General features: G+C 45.2%; 1 protein-coding gene across 1 annotated transcript in view; it reads right to left on the bottom strand.

Annotated features, from left to right (window-relative positions):
* The window catches only part of LOC131108558 (cadherin-20-like), a 40,923-nt gene extending 28,133 nt beyond the window's left edge, over positions 1 to 12,790 (bottom strand). The window contains exon 1 of the mRNA XM_058059592.2: positions 12,623 to 12,790. The gene's annotated coding sequence lies outside the window, so the exon portion shown is untranslated. The remainder of the gene's footprint in view (positions 1 to 12,622) is intronic.
* Between the last annotated feature and the right edge of the window lie 1,781 nt (positions 12,791 to 14,571).

Consider the following 14,571-nt stretch of genomic DNA (forward strand, 5'->3'; position numbering starts at 1 on the left):
TGGCTTAAATTTAAGTTAAGACTATACCGTAAATAACTAATTAATCTTACTCATTCTCTGTGTCAGTCATGTTTAACTATTCCATATGCGTCTGTCTAAATAATTCCACTAAACAGTAGACCAGGGGTGTCCAATTCCCCCGTGGGGGTGCATGGTGGAACGGCTTTACAAGACTAAAGTTTTGAAAGTCCATTTGGATCACAATTACCTTGGAATACTGTTATTTTGGACTAAATAACACTAAAACACGTCCTCAACTGCCATGAAAGTCTACAAATTGGTAGGTTTGTGCTAGAGTCTTGGTGGGGGGGGGCAAAAAACGCCAGAGTAGCATACGTGAAGTGTCCAAACTCTGTCTAGATATTCATTCATTCATTTTCTCCCTCTTTTCCTCACGAGGGTCGCGGGGGGGCTGGAGCCTATCCCAGCTGTCTTCGGGCGAGAGGCGGGGTACAGCCAATCACAGGGCACATATAGACAAACAACCATTCACACTCACATTCAATTAACCTAGCATGTTTTTGGAATGTGGGAGGAAACCGGAGTACCCGGAGAAAACCCACGCATGCACGAGGAGAACATGCAAACTCCACACAGAGAGATGGCCGAGGGTGGAATTGAACCCTCGTCTCCTAGCTGTGAGGTCTGTGCTCTGTCTAGATATGTTAAAAAAAATTATAAAGTTAAAAAAAATATATGCCTTCAGAGGAATCATAGAAGAATCAAAACAATTTTGGGCACAGTATTGACCCTTGGTGTACACCACTAACTACAGAATATGGTATGTGTGATTTTTTTTTCAGCTTCCTGTCAATTCTGATGAATCCTATCCAATACCTTCATCAGATCACCGTGGACCGCTGTCACGTTTCAAGCAGTATTAGTCATTTCGTAAGTATTTACACACAATTTGTCATTTAATTTTTATCGTAGAGGTGAACCATCCATCAAGGGGACTAATAACCCTCCACCTCCTTGGTTCAGCAAGGTGATAAACACATGTCAAGACATGCAGACTTCTCCACGCCGATACCATCGATCCACTGATGGATCACGCCTCCCTGCTCCACCGGGATGAAGTACACATGGCTCGCAACAATTAGCTAAATAGGCTGAGGATTGATCTACGAACAGCTAAGTGGAGCATCGACTGTCTGTAGAGGTAAATATAAAAAATGTGAAATGCTGCTGCGAGGCAGGCGAGCGGGCGGGAGTTAAACGTTCTATGTCGGTGTCTTGCCTTCACTTGTCGCGGATGTGGCGTAAAACCGTTGTGACACACAGCAGAACCCAAACACAGCGTGCTGGTGAGTAGCCAGACATGCTAATGTTTGCTTGGCATGCGGCTTCCTTTAAAAAAAAAATGTTTACAAAAAGAGTCTTCAGGCACAAATTGTCTATTTCACACGTCAGACTTGAACAAAGAACAGTGTACACAAACGTGCTTCCTTGACATTTCACTTCCGTGGATCCGAGCGGAGACCACCGGAGTGAGACATTTTTTTTTTTACAAATATTTTGTCAACAATATTTAGCAGCAGGGATGTGCAGCATAAAACCCCTTCATTATGCAAAATGGCCTTTTTAAAAAGCTGTTCCATCGGTAAAATGTGTCCTTGGAGTCTGTTTGCCCAAAAAAATGTAAAAGAAGAAATATCTCCCTCATTTGTGCGCTCAAAACCGCGGAAAGAAATGTAGCTATTTGCTAAGTTGCTAGATATCGGCTATTTGCGTATGAACTTTTAATAGATGCTGTAGGAAAAGCATAACCTAATACTCAAAAGTGAGCAGAAACATATTTAATTTTTTTACCTAAATGTTACCTTTTTAATCTTTCAGTTTAATCTACTTATTCAATTTATCACATGGGCAGGTAAGTGACAAAGTCCAGGCTGCTCGGCAGCACCCCCTGCTGCTCACTACAATGAATTTCACTGAAATCCCAAATACCAGAAAACACCAGCAACGTCAGGAAAAAGTCGCTTTTTGAGGGAAAATATGTTGCCAGACACTCGATTGGCAACATTTGATCAAATAATTGCTTTTGATGAAGTGAAACCTCCCATCTAATGAACGTAAACGAAACAAAATGACATATGAGCGGTGTAAATACATTTTTTTTCTTCAGCAAATAGGCTAACCTATCAAATTTTAGTGTAACGTTAGCACTATAGTTCACATAGCTTATGTTAGTGTCTGTAATGTTTGTCCTCCTGTACAACTATGGTATGATATTGCATGTATTACATTGGACTAGACTTTCAGTGTGGCTGTAACAAGTGGATGGAGTTGGACATTACAAACACGTTGCGAGGAGACTGAATGCATCACAACAAATAAGTCTGAATGATTACTTTGTCTGTATGATTACAAGCCGTCTCACCTCGGAAGACTGTATTTATATTGGCGTTCCAATTCATCCCTACACGGCGCAGCGGTAAAAAACCTGTCACGGTGGGGATTCGAAAATTTAGGCTTTGGTGGTTGTATGCATTTTTGTTTTTTTGATTACTATTAAAAAGATTGTGATTCTTTTAGAGAGTTGGGACACCATGGAATTTATTCCAGTTCGGTAATGGACAGTTCATGCTCAAATAGCGGGATCGAAACTAGTAAAGTAGTATGCAGGAGCAGGGAGTACATGGCTTCAGATTCGATGTCTGAAAGTTTGGAACCCCGTAGGACCCAACTGGGATGTGAGGCTGGTTGTTGGCATAGTAACAGGAATTGGTTTACAAATAGTAACATTTTGGACACCCCTGCATTAAAGTGACAGGGTTTACATTCGTGCCTATTCAGCGCGGGCCGCCACTCAACCCAAATCAACCATCAAGCGTGTTGACTGGTTGAAGAAATGTCATCTATTCCAACTGAGACAATGACAAGCTGAAAACAAATGAACATAATTGTGTCGATCAACTACAATATTCATGCTGTTTTCAAAGTGATAAGCACATTGAGGACGTCGGCAGCCATAAATAAACAGTTTTACTCCTGCGGACCGCGCTAGCATCATCATCATCATAAACGTCTTTGAGGTTTGTTGGGTGGCGGCTGAGACAATGACACTTGGCAATAGAGGTGCATGGATGTTGGCACGGCAGTAAAAATGATTTAGCAACCCTCAAAAGGAGGTGGTGCGGGTGCATGTCGGTGAAGGATAAAAGTGCACCCCCCCATAGCTCATTTCCATCTCTGGGGACTTCCACGCAACACAGCCTTGACTGGGATCACAAACCCCCCGAAACCTCAGCAGCTCTATTTCAGATAAATGGTGCCATAAATCAGAGGTGTTTTTTTTTTGGTTTGTAAGATCCCATCAACACCTGGACTAAAGTTATGGAACTGACTTAACTTGCAGCCTGGAGGTTAAGATGGAAAAAAAGATGATGTTCCGGATTATGTTCATCAGAGGCCGGACTGGACTGGGACCCAACTATCACGCGATACCCAGAGGGTAATGGGATCATCTTACTGGAACATATGTACATTATCTCCTGACAAGTACACAACTTCTCATCTGCAAAATGAGATGTTCCTCATTGTCAGCAGGTGGACCGCTTCCCACAACGTTATTGTTCCTCATGGATATACGACAGGAAGCGATGTAAACATGAAACCTGACAACACATGTCTGTGTTATGCCATTCAGGACAGGAAGTAGTTGTCACGCAAGTCCTAGTTTCCTAAAGGCTAAACTCTTATCTTAGTCCATTCATTGATTGATTCATTTTCGCGGGTCGTGGGGGGTGCTGGAGCCTATCCCAGCTGTCTTCAGGGCGAAAGGCGGGGTACACCCTGGACTGGTCGCCAGCCAATCACAGGGCACATATAGACAAACAACCATTCACACTCACATTCATACTACCTATGGACAATTTAGAGTCACCAATTAACCTAGCATGTTTTTGGAATGTGGGAGAACATGCAAACTCCACACAGAGATGGCCGAGGGTGGAATTGAACCCGGGTCTCCTTGCTGTGAGGTCTGTGCACTGTCTAGATAGGTTAAAAAAAATTATAAAGTTAAAAAAATATATGCCTTCAGAGGAATCATAGAAGACTCAAAACAATTTTGGGCCCAGTATTGACCCTTGGGGTACACCACTAACTACAGAATATGGTATGTGTGATTTTTTTTTCAGCTTCACAAATGACTTCCTGTCAATTCTGATGAATCCTATCCAATACCTTCATCAGATCACGGGGAGAAAATGCAAACTCCACACAGACATGGCCGAGGGTGGAATTGAACCCGGGTCTCCTAGCTGTGAGGTCTGTGCTCTGTCTAGATAGGTTAAAAATAATTTTAAAGTTAAAAAAATATATGCCTTCAGAGGAATCATAGAAGACTCAAAACTATTTTGGGCACAGTATTGACCCTTGGGGTACACCGCCGCTAACTACAGAATATGCTATGTGTGATTTCCTGTCAATTCTGATTCTATCCAATACCTTCATCAGATCACGGGGAGAACATGCAAACTCCACACAGAGATGGCAGAGGGTGGAATTGAACCCTGGTCTCCTAGCTGTGAGGTCTGCGCGCTAACCACTAGACCACCGTGCCGCCCCTTCTCAGTCCAAAATGGAGTAAATCATTGAAAGCATGGACTGTTTTTTTCCAGGTGACATCAGCTGATTGTCTGTTGTTCTAATGTTCCGTGACTCTAATGTTCAGCCCATGCTTCAGTAGGCGTACATGCTCCTTAAAATAGGCTGATGGGTTCAACACTCGCCAAGTGGACCTCCAGGCATGGAGGCCAATTACTTGTGTTCTGCTCGGTGTGTCTCTGCACAAACACCTCCGTGTGTCTGCGAGGACTATCGCCGCTCTCTTGTTTAAAGAGAGGAAATGTGTTTGCTGTTTGCAAAGTGTGGGCGGAGAGCTTTTTTTTTTTTTTTTTCCCTTCTCCTCATCAGTCTCTTCCACTCTGACAAGCTTCCCCGGCGAGTCTGCTGAAGGCTTTGGCACCGGAGGGGGGGGCATCTCCACAAAGAACATGTGAAAATCGATGAGGTTTAGCTAAGCCGGCTATCAATCCTTGCATCGCCGCATCATCTTTGCTCTTCCCGCACGGCAACAGAAGACAAACACCTTCCCAAATATTGTACTTTTGTGGTGCTCCTTGTGTGTGAGACACATTTTGGAGGAGTCAAGGAGGAACCTGAAGCGGTCCAGACCTGGTCTGGTCGGCTATGCTTGATAATATCCAGCTAATCATCTTTTGGCTAGACCCTTATCTTCTACCAACTCATCTTGTTGTGTTCAGTGGTCGGACTGTCAATCAGTGTTTGTCTAGTCGATGTTTGAGAAGGTGGAGGAACGTGGGGAACTCAGGAAGTAAAGGACTCTGATCTGCTCATCCTCCAGTTGGGTTCAAGACCTCGGTTGCATCCTTGGACTGAAGTCAGGACGGATTTGAAAGTATCATACCAGACTTCACCCCTCGCTACTTGATCCACTTGTCCAAAGGCAGGGATGGACACCAAGACCAGGTGAATCAGTCCAAAATCTGTTGGGATGGGCTCCATTTTCCCAGTGACCCTACTGGAAATAACCCAACCCCATGCCATGTCATGTTGTGCATGCTAGTTCAGGTTCCTGTGGCTCCTGGCCAGTAGATGCTACAACACGTGGTCCAGAAGCTAAAGCGAGGTTAAACATCTGCATCTTGAGACATAGCCATTATCCGATGAGTCAATGTGAGACCATCTTGTCTCATCACACTGCTCCGACCACCCTTTCTCCCCCACCTGTCTGCTTGTTTATCACGCCGCAGATTCATCCATGATGAGCTGCCAACTGTTAAGCATCGTCTTGTTGTCTCTCCTTCCTAAAGGTGCGTCTGCGGAGCACATCGACAAGAACCGTGTCGCGAGGTGAACAAGCAGAACCGGGGCGCTGAGCAGTCGTCTGTTTGTTTGTGTGCATGAAATTGGGATAGCGAGTGTTTCTGTTCCTTTTACTTTTTGCCTCCTGATAAAGTCTCACAGCGAAGGAGGAGGAATGTTATTTGTTTACTTCCCCCACTCCGAGCCGAAATCTCCCTACGCCGACCACATAGTGCACTCTTTCTATTTTGCTTCTCATTATGGCGCTAAAGCAACGGGTTCCTCCGCTCGTGGCGCTGAGCTTATCCATTAGCGGCCTTCTCGCCAGGAGAGAGGGAGAGGCAATCTTGTGAGCAGCGGAGGGAGCTAAGTAACCCCGCTTCAAACCCCCCCCCCCATCTTCTCGCTCAAACCAAGCGGCGTACGAGAGGTGAGACACGCTCCAGAGAGAACAAGTCGGCCACATTGTGCAGACTAAATCAGAGAGCATCCATCACTCTCAAGGCGAGTCTTTCCAAGGTGATGATGGCGGGTGTGACTGGTAGCGCTTTTGGTCCGTCCTTTCTGAAACCAGTTGCAGTTTGGCCTTGGTGGAGGTCTGGGCTGTACCAGGTAGCTGTGACGCGATTTGCTCCTCACGGGTTCTTAAGGATTACTGACATTTTATAAATAAATGCAAAATAATCCTACATGGGGCGGGACGGTGGTCGAGTGGTTAGCGTGCAGACCTCAGCCATCTCAAAAAGTCACACATACCATATTCTGTAGTTAGCGGTGTACCCCAAGGGTCAATACTGGGCCCAAAATTGTTTTGTCTTTTTTTGTCCAAAATTGAGTCTTCTATGATTCCTCTGAAGGCATATATTTTTTTAACTTTAATTTTTTTTACATATCGAGACAGAGCACAGACCTCACAGCTAGGAGACCCGGGTTCAATTCCACCCTCGGCCATCTCTGTGTGGAGTTTGCATGTTCTCCTCGTGCATGCGTGGGTTTTCTCCGGGTACTCCGGTTTCCTCCCACATTCCAAAAACATATATATATATATATATATATATATGATTCATCAAAATTGACAGGAAGTCAATCACACATACCATATTCTGTAGTTAGCGGTGTACCCCAAGGGTCAATACTGGGCCCAAAATTGTTTTGTCTTTTTTTGTCCAAAATTGAGTCTTCTATGATTCCTCTGAAGGCATATATTTTTTTAACTTTAATTTTTTTTTACATATCTAGACAGAGCACAGACCTCACAGCTAGGAGACCCGGGTTCAATTCCACCCTCGGCCATCTCTGTGTGGAGTTTGCATGTTCTCCCTGTGCATGCGTGGGTTTTCTCCGAGTACTCCGGTTTCCTCCCACATTCCAAAAACATGCTAGGTTAATTAGCGACTCCAAATTGTCCATAGGTATGAATGTGAGTGTGAATGGTTGTTTGTCTATATGTGCCCTGTGATTGGCTGGTCACCAGTCCAGGGTGAATCCCGCCTCATGCCCGAAGACAGCTGGGATAGGCTCCAGCACCCCCGTGGTAGAAAATGAATGAATGAATCCTTACATGTCATCTAATTTGAGGCTCGTTTTGCAAGTAAACGATGTCGCCATCTTGCATAGTAGAAATAATTTGACTCCAACAAAACACACAAATACTGAACAGGAGTGCAGGCCAGCAGGGGCCCCAAGTCCAGCACAGTAAACCCTTTTCCATTGTGGTGATGCAGAGTCTTTCAGAATCTTCTTGCGATCACCATAATGTTAGCGGAGGTGTTGTTGATTCAGGCAACCTCATTAGCATTCCTCTATTCCGTGTTTTTTTTTTCTTTCCTGCAGCGGTGTCTCCGCAGTGAAAGCATTGGAGACGACAGGTTGCACCCCCTCGGTCCTCTGAGCGGGGGACTCTCATTAAGTCTCCTTACAATAGACCTCCATTGTTATCTTTCTTAACCTGAACGAAGCTCTCCTGTGTTACTTTATTATTGGCGCTGCTGTCCGGGCATCGAAGGGGTCTCGCTATCCCGCTACCCGTCGTTAATCTGCAGGGCGAAGCAGCCCAAGTACTTGATGAAGACGAAGCTGATTGCTCACCAGAGACCCTCATTTCCTTTTTTAGGGTCAATTAGAAAACTTAAATAGGCAAACTTTGAAAAAGTTACGGTGTTGATTGCACAGGCATTCCTGTTTTCCGAAGAGTTTCCCGGGCGGTGTGTAATCACCTCACTAATATGCACAGCCTTTTATCCAGACAGTCGCATTAATCAAGTGGTGCTGAGCGGTAGCGGATGATTGGGACAATAAGTGGTGCGTGTCCCCGAGAGATGCGTGTCATCCAAACAGCCATTAAGTGTTTGGACACTATAGCTCCATTACAAGTGTGACTCACACCGCTCGGCAAGAACTCCTCCGTTCCTGTCAATCGCACGCAAACTGTCAAGTGGGTGATATACGGGGAAAAAAATTTCGAATGCAGGGCTAAAATTGCTTCCCAAAAAAACATGGCAGATTAAACTTGTCTGTCTGGCTGAGGGAAACAAACAATGGGCTGATGGGAGCCATTTGTCAGGGGGGAGATTGAGGAGGCGGCGCGCAATGGCCCACATCTCCATAAATCATGTTGACAATTGACTCCAACTGCGAGTGGATGAGGTCTCCCATAAAAAAGTCCATGTAGGACATCTCCCTGTCCCTCGAGACCCAAATACGACAATGTGTCGCCGCACGACCCGCGATGTCTGCAAGCGATGCTGTCCCCACTCCATTTACGAGATAACGGGGGAATTTTGTTTGAGGTAAATTTAGTCCTGTGTTGCATTACGTGGCGCGACTCGCACAAGCCATTTATCTCCAACTGACTGCGTTTTGAATGCAACACGAGCGCCGCCTCAAAAATCAAAAATCAACCTTTTCACAACGCTCGTTTTTTTTTGTCTCGTTGCAAAGCGAGTGCTAACTACAGACTTCTGACTCCTTGCGTCATGTCGTACAACACTTAAGTGTATAATCTTATCCACCCCCCCTGCTGCCAAGCACTTACGGCTCAGATTGCGTTGTTTATGTCTCTTCCGCCAGATGTTGATTCAAGCGCCCCAAACAGATGACAACTTTGCCAGGAGACGAGGAGACAAATCCACAATCCCACACTCTGGGGGGGGCGGCTTAGCTTTTTCCAATCGCTTGCTTTGTTTACACGTGTGCGACACCTCACATGTGCACCCACACGGGACATAAGACACAAGCATATTGCTGTACTGATTCAAATATAAGACGACACCCTCGGTACACAGTTTGGGTTTGATTAGCATTTTTTTCATAAAGATCTTATACATAAAGTAAGGAAGAACTCACACAAACGATTTCACAAAAAGCTTCTAAAATATACTTCTAAAGAGCACCGTGGTCTTCAAGCACTCGGCTCTGCTGATTAGAACTACAGCAAACATACAAATGACCAATATGAAAATTGAAACTAATACTATGCATGAATTTTCTGACTCCAAATAGAAGACTCATCTTTTTCATGAAGTATACTCGGGATAAAAAAAAAAAACAAGCCTTAAGGCAAAAGCAGCCTCAACTTGGCATATGTCTGCATGTCATTTTCAGGCACATTGTCGTTTTATATCGAAAAGACACGCATAGGTGAGCTGTCAAGCATAATACTACTACTAATAGTATGTTTTTTTAATGTTTCAAAAATATCATCATTAGGAAGATGTTGTTTGCTGATGCATAAAATATTTATTATTAGGAAACCTGAGACTTCCATCATGGTGAGACCCTGTTAGGTGCGGATGATGATGGTGATGAAGGCCGGGTGTTTGTGCATGTTGCGTCTCGTGTTTCTCGGCTGTACCCTATTAATATCATACCTGCAGCTCAAAGAAGAAAATGTACACCTGGAACTTTTTCCAGAAGTATACGTGTAAGCAGGAAAAAGGACAAAAGGATTACATTGTCATGCGTGTAAGTTGCAGCTTCCGCATTAAACCTGGCAGAAGTGAAACTTGGTGAAAGGGTGCATCTTTTCAAGCGTAAAGAAAGCAGGATAGGTCTTGGAATACTTGTATGAACGCCTGAGAAGAATCAATCCCATTCCCATTCATACTAGATGAGGTGGTTGTGTCTATTAATTGAAGTCATTCCGAAAGCCTGTTTTTGCCCGAGAGTCGGTAAAGATTGCTTTCTTCCAGCCAAGAAACCCTCGGAATAATTCAGAGGTTACAGCCAGTTGCAGCAGCTGCTTCATGAAAAGAAAGCCCGCATGCATCCACCGCTTGCAGAGCAACGCGGGGCTTTGAGGAATTTGTTCCCACTTGATCCAAACAAGGACCTTGCAAATATCAGAGGACATTATGAACAAAAAAAAAAAAAAGCCTTGTACCTTGTTGAGCACAAGGCTTCAAAGCTGCCGGGGATCCCGACACACTTGCCAAACATTGATTTATTTTTGCCTCAGCTCGAGTTGCAACACGAGCCCCCCAGGTAAGACCATCCGTTGTCGGCCAGCGAGGCTTCAAACGACACAAAAACGACATGACGCTCCATCACCTGCCAACAAGCGCTGGAGCTTTTGTTTAGTTTCCGGTCACCATGACGACATCCGTGACGCCACGCCCCCGGTGTCCGATAACAGAAGACCATCAAAGAAGGTCGTAAACATGGCCGCTGTCGGTTGTACAAATGTCGACACACGATACCGACAAGGTCCTTGATGTTCTCACAGATCCTCGCCGTGGCGTCGGCCCATAAAGCAACACGAGGCTCCAGAGCCTGCAGTCATTCAATTAAGGATTTACGGGCCTATTGATTTTTTCACCACGCGCCAAGTGTCTCGCGTCTGGGAAACAACAAGGAGACGTTTATCGGACGAGGTGATGATGACTTTGGTCTTTAACGTGAGGGACGGCTACGACGAGATTATTGACAAGCGGCGGAAAAGTGGCTACATTAGCGCACACGGTCGAGTCCATAAAAGGTCATGTGTGTTCATACACCAGTGGACTTTGACTTTGTGGATTATTTAGGAGTTGTTTGCTTTGTTTTTATTATGCAAGGTGGCTGTTATCATTAATGGTGTTAATTTTATATGACAGGGTTATGTTACGGACGTGTTACCCCACTGTGGACTGTGTGTGTTTTTTGGAGTTCTGGTTCTATTATGCAAGGTGGCTGTTATCATTAATGGCGTTCATTTTATACGACAGGGTTATGTTACGGACGTGTTACCCCACTGTGGACTGTGTGTGTTTTTTGGAGTTCTGGTTCTATTATGCAAGGTGGCTGTTATCATTAATGGCGTTCATTTTATACGACAGGGTTATGTTACGGACGTGTTACCCCACTGTGGACTGTGTGTGTTTTTTGGAGTTCTGGTTCTATTATGCAAGGTGGCTGTTATCATTAATGGCGTTCATTTTATACGACAGGGTTATGTTACGGACGTGTTACCCCACTGTGGACTGTGTGTGTTTTTTGGAGTTCTGGTTCTATTATGCAAGGTGGCTGTTATCATTAATGGCGTTCATTTTATACGACAGGGTTATGTTACGGACGTGTTACCCCACTGTGGACTGTGTGTGTTTTTTGGAGTTCTGGTTCTATTATGCAAGGTGGCTGTTATCATTAATGGCGTTCATTTTATACGACAGGGTTATGTTACGGACGTGTTACCCCACTGTGGACTGTGTGTTTTTTTGGAATTCTGGTTCTATTATGCAAGGTGGTGGTTATCTTTAACTGGTGGGAGGAGCTACGTATGTCATTAATTACGCAACACTGTTATGTCGTCTGCAAGTCTGTCCACGTACAATTCTGCTGCGTACTTTTGAGTTAATTTCTACTGTGAAAAGTGGCACATAGTATCATTAACTGGTGGGATTTCGGAACACTGCTACTCTTTTCCTAGTTTGATTTCTACAATGTAAAGTGGCTGCTGGTTTTTAATTCTATTATGTAAGGCGGTTGTCACTAATTTATTTGTATTGTAGAAGGTCGTGGAGTCAATAACTGGTAGGAGGAAAACATCCATATTGGGCACCAATGTATTTACCGCGTCTGCCTTTAGAGATTCCAGATACTTTGATGCCAAAGATCCATAATATTGAAGTTGGACTCCATCCGCCGCATACTTTGATTCCGCATGCATGTCCATGTAAATGCCAAGCAGATGCACCGGCCCGGTTTCTAACCTTTGGGGGGGCTTTTTTAGCTTGGCTTACTCCAAAGTAGCATATGTGATGACCTCCACTTTCAGATTGACGGCCAGCCCGGAAATCGCTAACATCTGTATGATGAGTGTGGGGACACGACGAGGACCCTCGGAGTCGTCGGCACCAGCGTGGCCCCCGTGCCCCCGAGCTGCACACCCCAAGCTGCTTAATGAACTGTTTAATATTCAGACGGCACTTTTAGGACGTGGAAGTGTGGATGCAATACTATTAAGGCCGTCATGGAGATGGGGGGGTATGGGGGTGTGTGGGAGGGGGGGGGCATGATTTAGATGTTGAACGAGCACACAATGGCATCTTTATCCTTGTAGGACTTGGCAGGGTTGCGTAGTATCAGCGAGTGGGGGTGAAAAATAGAAATCCTACTGTCCCCCCCCCACATGCCTTGTTGGCGCTGCCTTGCCTCAGCTGCCGTGGTTACGGGAGCGGAGCCGGCGGCCACTCTTCCTCCCCCCAGACACCCCCTTATCAGCCCTTCGTCACTTGTTCCTCAACTTTCTCACGCCAACAAACTAAGAAGCTTACCTTGCGAGGACAAACCATCAGCTTGTTTATGTTACCTTTTTAAGGTGTCCCAGAAGTAGCCGCCCTTCCTCTTCAGGCACTCTTTACCCTCTCAGGAAAGGAAGGCAAATAAAAGAAGCCAGCGTCTTCTCCTCCTCGCTCCGCCTCGCTCGCCGTCTGACTCCAAGTAATCTTCAAGTGATGAGACAGACCTCCTCTTGCCGCCTAGCCTCAGCTCGCTCTAAATGCCTTCCCGGCTCTCCCCATCCTCTTGCTTCCCCCTCCCCTGTCCCTCCCTTCTTCCATCCTTCCCGTCTCCCCTCCCTCCCTCGCTGCACGCCTCATGAATGTTTAGACACGCCAATTGCAGCCCAAAGGCACCAAATTAACCTGCAGGATTTTAAAAACACGCTCGCTTCTCCTTCACTTTCTACTACTTTTCTGTTTGTTCAGAGGCACAATCCCACACAAGTAGCGTGGGCGGACGGGGGGGGGGGAGGGTTTGAGCGAGCTTCACAGGACTGCGGGCCGTCCATACGTGTACGCATGAGGAAATGAAGTCATTAACAAACATGAGCATTAAAGAGGAATATGTTTGATGAATAAGTAAATATTTACCACCCGCGGCCCTTTGCTAATTAATCATTCATTGTCCGAGCCAATTGAACAAATTGAGTCGTTAGGAATCAACAGAACCCTGATTTCAGCTAAACATATACCCGCAAAGTTGTCGCAGCAGTCATGCATTTGATACGCTACAGCAGAGGTGAGCAAACTACGGCCCGGGGGCCACATCCGGCACACATGTTCTTTCTAAAGTATTTAATTTAAACTTAACATACAACCAATCATGGCTTTAGCTGTTTTTACAGTAGCTGTTTTATTAATTCCGTTATTTATTGTGGTCTGCTGTTTACAAAGTGCTCCTGAAAAATTAAAATAAATTTTGTTAAAGCAATGCAACCTGCCAGTCAAAACATTTGCCCACCCCTGCGCTACACAGTTGGGTGGTCTGTAAGACCTGGGTTCTTACAGACCTTACAGCATGTACAGTTCTTACAGCATGTTCTCCCGGGTACTTCGGGTTCCTCTCACCGTCCATCCATTTTCTGTCCTCGCGAGGGTTCGAGGCATGCTGGAGCCTATCCCAGCTGTCTTTGCCTTCCTTCCCAAAAAACATGCATGTTAGCTTAATTGGTGACTCCGAATCCGAATTGAAATCGGTCGCTAAAATCTGGTGGAATCCTTCAAGTACATTGAGAAATATTAATATGCGCCCAAGTCCAAATCCGTGACGTCACCATACTGCGGCATAGGCCGGTAAAGCTCATTGTCCTCCGAGAAAAGCGACGAGGATCTTAACGGCAAGCGTCCAACGTCTTGTGTTCCTCTGCAGTGTCTCCATTGTTCTCCTGAAAGCTCCCTTGAGGCACAGGCTCACCGGGCGACTCTGACGCAGAGTTCACTTCAGGCTCGGCGTTGGAACAAAAAGGCAACGGCGGGGTAAATAAAGGTTCTACCTTTTAACTTTTCCAGTTCATTCAGTATTTGGCGTCGTCTTGACCAGTCTCCGCCCACTTGTCAACATTTTCGATACCCGTAATAAACCAAAGATAGTTCTCCGTTACAGATTATTTTGACCAATAAAAATGGTAAAATGTTATTTTTATCCGACACAAACTTTAATGGTGTTCATTTCTTGGACATGCAGCAAGACACTCACGCCGAGGTGGGATGTTAAAATGTGCCGCATCGATCGACACTGACTAAAACCGCTCACCTTATGTTGATTTTAATACCCCTGTCTGGCAGCAACTCGATGCCACGCATCAGGAATAAAAAGGAATTAAGAAAAATCCAATGTGGTCTTGAGTAGGCTTTCATTGTCCCAAAGCTGTTAGCAATCAGCTCGGAGCATGACAACGATCAATAGGAAAAACAAGTCTCGCCGTCAATCTTACCAGTGATTCTTTTTTAGTCCCGTTGTTTGCCTTTTAACAAACCC

The sequence above is a fragment of the Doryrhamphus excisus genome, linkage group LG7 (genome assembly GCF_037039965.1).
Source record: "Doryrhamphus excisus strain RoL-2023G ecotype Guam linkage group LG7, RoL_Dexc_Guam_v1.1, whole genome shotgun sequence".
Classification (NCBI taxonomy): Eukaryota; Metazoa; Chordata; class Actinopteri; order Syngnathiformes; family Syngnathidae; genus Doryrhamphus; species Doryrhamphus excisus.